General features: G+C 38.4%; 1 pseudogene; it reads left to right on the top strand.

The window, feature by feature from the left end:
* Window positions 1–1,858: 1,858 nt before the first annotated feature.
* Window positions 1,859–4,620, top strand: LOC101600362 (annotated as a pseudogene).
* Window positions 4,621–5,413: the final 793 nt, after the last annotated feature.

Raw genomic sequence — 5,413 nt, 5'->3', positions numbered from 1 at the left:
TCACTATCAAATAAAAAAAAAGAAAAGTCTGCTACAATTTTCTGGGGATAAATTCTTAATGTGGTGCTTTTTGTCATTTATTTCATAACACATAGGGCCAAAGTGAAAATAGAAAAAATTCATGATTGGCTTACTTTACCAATAAATTTTTCTTTCCTTTAAAAACACAATTTAAGTCTACATTTTCATTTAAGGCATAGATTTTAATAGCCCCAGGTGGAGATTTCAGGTTATTATTTTCATTTTATCACATCATGACCTACTCTAGTATTACCCATATACTATTAATAATAAAATGTAGTTTACTGTATGTTGTAGCTGCCCACAGGTCTTACCAATTTGTGTTCAAGGAAGTAGATTTCTATGACTGGAGGTGTGGTGGGCAGAAGTAGCACTAGGAGGCTATCAGAAATGTCTTTCCACCTGCTGGTAGACTGCAGGGTAGCAAGTTTGTATTGTGGCACTGAAGCAGGAGTTAGTCTTGATAGGACTTATATTTTGAAAGTCCAACTTTACTTTTAAGTCTGGAGAATTAATGTTTCAGTCAAATGGAAGGAAAAGTTTTAGTTCTTGATTTCCACTCTTAACACAAACTTTGTTACTATACTTACTTTTATTTAAAGTAAGTTTTCTTAAAGGTTCATTTTTTATGTTTGAGATAAATTCTTACCATGCTGAGCAGGAATTTTGGGGTTCCTTTGCATGCACCAATGATTTGCAGAGTTCTGGCTTCTGGATACATACATTTATACATACATTCATTTGTGTATATATATATATATATATATATATATATATATATTTTTTTTTTTTTTTCATATATATTAGAAAAACTATAGGCCAATGACTATTAGCTTCAATAAAAATTGAAGTAATGAATTTTCTGCTTATGAGTTTACAAATTTTAAAGATTCCTTTTATTATATCTTTGGTGTGTGTGTGTGTGTGCACGCACATGCACACTGATGCATGCATGTACATAGGGTACGAGGCATCTTGCTGCTGCAACTGAACACCACATGCTTGGGGCACTTATTGCATCAATATACATGGGTGGTTTGGGATTTGAATCCCAACTGGTAGGCTTTGCAAGCAAGCACCTTTAAACCCTGATTCACCTTCCCAGAAACATTTATCACTTTTGTTTTATATCTTTTTTGTAAATTTATTTAAAAACATTTATTTTCTCTCACAAATCTGGGGTAGAAATAAAGGTACGAAAAGTACTGTATATTGACTACTTGTTACTTTCACACAAGGGAAATGAAAAATCTCATGGAAATGCATGGAGTAGGCAGCATGGTACAAACACTTATTGCTCAGCTGGAGTACATTTCCAAAACACCCGAAAATAACAGATTGAAAAAGTTCTATCAGATAACACAGATCTATAATATAACATGATGTAGTTCATCTGGCCTCTCAGGACCTAAGTTCAGATGTTATAAATGAGAACTTAGGAAACTAAAACAGAAGGGTTGCCCTGAGTTAAGTGACATGCATGGGCCACATAGGAAAACCCTGTCTCAAGACAGAAAAAAATAAACAAAGTAAGTCATGTCAATAATTCAATGAAAAATCAAGATCAGCTTACGACCAGGTGTGTGGGGAGACCAGGGAACACCTAAGGCTTTCCAAAGCTGAAGGGTGTGTGTGGGGGTCACAGCCAGCATTCTTGCCCATTGGTCTGCTCACTTGCTCTGGCTGCCTAGAAAGGGGTCACTGTGCTGTGTTCCTTGTGGCCTGGAAGGACACGGAGTAGAAGGAGGAAGTCCACTTAGACTCTGAACTGTGTCTGTCCCCACACCGCCATCCCTCCCTCTGGGAGCCCAAGGAGCCACCAGGGGCTTTGGGCGCCATGGCAAGGAGAAGGACTGTGGAAAGCATCACAAAAGAAGAAACATCTCAGATGCAAGTGAAACAAAATCATCTGGAATCTTTAATATGCAAAGTAAGAGAGCCTGCTCTTTGGAAAGCAATTGAAGAAAGATTTGCTGGTGTTTCAGAAAGTGATCATAGTAAGTACATGAGCAAGGCTTCTTAGAACAGTTACGGAGAAGCTGGCAGTGTACACACTAGTCAGAGGGCTAAATTCCAGGAATTACAACCTCAATGGAAAGTTTGTGGAAGTTATGACTTGTCAACCGAGAGTGATAGAAAGCAGACAGTTAAAATGAAGCTGTATATTTGGTCCCACTTATTTATTTATTTTTAATCTGAGCTTGTGAATTGTCATGTGATTGCTGCCTCACCATAGGTGGCTAAGTATGAAAGTTTTGGAAGTGTCACTCAGGAAGACCAATCCCTCACTTGCAGAGAGATTGGTATGCATATGCGTTTCTCTTCTATCTGCCCTGGGTTGGAAAGTTTAAGAAAAGAAAGATACAGAGATGGACTTCATCCTTACAAACACTGCAAGGTATCTTAAAAAATGCCAAAAGATTTTGCCCACAGTACAAGTATAGACCGCTGATAAACCACATCCACAAGAAGAATATTTAGATTGCCTATGGGCTCAGATTCAGAAATTGGTAAAATATTGGTGGCAGGAACTCTAATACCCTACCTAGCTTTTAAAGGCAGCGCCCTGTGTGAAGCACTCTAGCCCATCTGCCTCCTTTCACACTACCTCCTCACACTAAAGATTCAGTGGACCTAATGTCAGGGTCATTTTTATAATGGTTGATTATACAAAGCAACTGGAGGGCCCTGTGATAACAGGGAGTCATTCTGTGAAGAGACTTGTAGAAGAGAATTTGCATGGTATCATAAAATCTCTCTGGAAGGTTTGGGCAGCACAGCTGGTGAGCCATGCAGGGAAGAGCAAGATTCCCTCATACTACCACATAGTTGAAGTGTTCATTCAACTTCCAGTGCATCCTCTTACAGATGTGATGTACACAACACTGCACATTGAATTATGCAATCTTAAACCAGGCTTCTTACTACAAGTCCTTGTGTAGGTAACTGAAATGCTATCAATGTGTCTGGACAATGTGTCTGTGGTACTCATTGAATACCAGATAGGTAGATTTATTCATAATTGTTTTTTCCATCTTCTAACTCAATTTCAATGAAGTCTGGAAGTCTAATCATATGGCCTTACTTAGGATGCTGAAAGTCCCAAACCAAAGTTAGTAACAGCAGGTTTTAGAAAAATGTATGAAGTTGTAGTACCACCAAGCATATAGTAGATATTGTTACTCTTACCCTCTTAACTCTGTGTCCTGGAAATCCAACCTGCATTTTCAAGTATGGAGATGAAGACAGCAGGTTTTTGCCTCCTATTTATCTATTGTGGCATTCTATTTATCTGTTGTGTTTAAAAGTAAGGCAACCGATGATGAAATCCTCAGCAATCTCAAAAATGTACCAAATCCTAACTAGGATGGTGAAGATAATGATGTGTTCAGTTTTAACCCACTGAAAGTTGAGATCTTTGTACAGACTCTGCTACACTTAGGCGCCTGATCATTTAGTCACTCCTTCAGGGCTCTTGCAAAACCATAGTACATGCTCAATTTATAATAGCTGGGAAATGGAACCAGCCTAGATGTCCCTCAACTGATGAGTGGATAATGAAGATGTGGCACATTTATACAATGGAGTTCTACTCAGTGGTAAAGAAAAATGAAGTTATGAAATTTGCAGAAAAATGGATGGACCTGGAAAGTATTATACTAAGTGAGGTAACCCAGGCCCAGAAAGCCAAGCACCACATGTTCTCCCTCATATGTGGATCCTAGGTACAGATGACTGGGCTTCTGCGTGAGAAGGAAAATACTTAGTAGCAGAAGCCAGTAAGTTAAAAAGGAGATGTAAAGGGAAGAGAAAGGAAGGGAGGATGGTACTTAATAGGTTGGTATTGTATATATGTAAGTACAATGATTGAGATTGGGAGGGGATATGATGGAGAATGGAATTTCAAAGGGGAAAGTGTGGGAGGGGAGTGAAGGTATTACCATGGGATATTTTTTATAATCATGGAAAATGTTAATAAAAATTGTGAAAGGAAAAAAATTAAAAATTAAAAAAAATAAAAAATAAACCATAGCACAAAGTGATGAGGGAAAGTTACATATGTTGAGAGTTACCTTGGAGGCTCATAGGAACCATCCTCAGATGTCTGTTGTACTAGCTGATAAGTGACCTGAATACAGATTGTCAACCGAGCTGCAGTAGCCAACTGGACTTAACTTTGGAGCCATCTCAAGATTTTACTAGATTATCTGAGAAATCTTGCACTCTACACTACATGAAATGAACACCCATGTTATAAAAATCTAGAAACTAAAAGAAGCTGAAGAGGAACTGACAGAATAACAGAAAACATGAAGTGATAAGGATGACAGAAGCAGTGACAGAAAAGAACAGATAAAAATATGGTAGGGAAATGTGGAGTCTTCTTAGAGTGAGCAGAGGAACCTCCCCCTTGTCACATTTCAGAGTTTTATCATAATCTTGGCTAAGCCCTTGGTAAGAGGTGAAGCTGTTGGGACTAGTGTTTTAATGCTGTGGTTTAAGAACTGGCTAGACACTCCAGCAGATCATCCTGCCAAATCAGCACACACTGCAAAATATCACATTGAGCATAACAAGCATAAGAAACAGGGCAAATAATCAAGTTCCACAGTTCCAAGTCTGACATCTCTAACCAGTGATAAAGTTTTCAGTTCCAATTCCATGCCTCTTGCTGGGCTGCTCACAGCCTGGGGAACAAATAAGCCAAACTGACAGCTCTCTTTGGTGGCCATCTCACAGTTCTGGCATTTCAAAAAATCCTGTGAATTTCTATGACAACACACTCACTGTTCATAACCATGCTAGGACTTCCAACAACCCTGCTTCACATTCTGTATGGCCATTTCCAACAACAAAAACAAAACAAGCAAACAACAACAACAAAAATATTGCAAACCCAATGACCCTCTCTTTTCTGAATTTACAATGTTCTATAGTACCAGTTGGCTACCAACTTGTTAATAATAGGAATAAAATTAACTTTGAAAAACAAGACACTCTTCAGCATTCAGGCCCTTTGCAAAAGAGTATGAATTCTTTCTGTTGTCGCAATGCACATCAAGTGGCCAAAAATCAATACTTGCAATCTCTAAAACAATTGCATCTGAACTGAGCTCTTGTCTTTAGTCCAAAGCTTTCACTTCCTTCTGTGCCATATCTGTCTGCTCACACCAGCCTATGTCTATAGCAATGCAACTCTGCATAAGTTCTCAGGACACAGACAGGCAAAACACAGCAAGCCTCTTACATAAAGTGCTTATAGACAGTTCTGAAAGAGTTTTTCCCCTTATAAGCCAAATCTTTCAGTGCATACTTCTTATTGAATTCATACCTTTCAACTCTGGCAAGAATCCATCAAGCTGTAATTACAATACTTCAAGCTGTCTTTTAG

The sequence above is a fragment of the Jaculus jaculus genome, chromosome 17, assembly GCF_020740685.1.
Source record: "Jaculus jaculus isolate mJacJac1 chromosome 17, mJacJac1.mat.Y.cur, whole genome shotgun sequence".
Taxonomy (NCBI): Eukaryota; Metazoa; Chordata; class Mammalia; order Rodentia; family Dipodidae; genus Jaculus; species Jaculus jaculus.
This window is presented reverse-complemented; position numbering and strand designations above follow the sequence as displayed.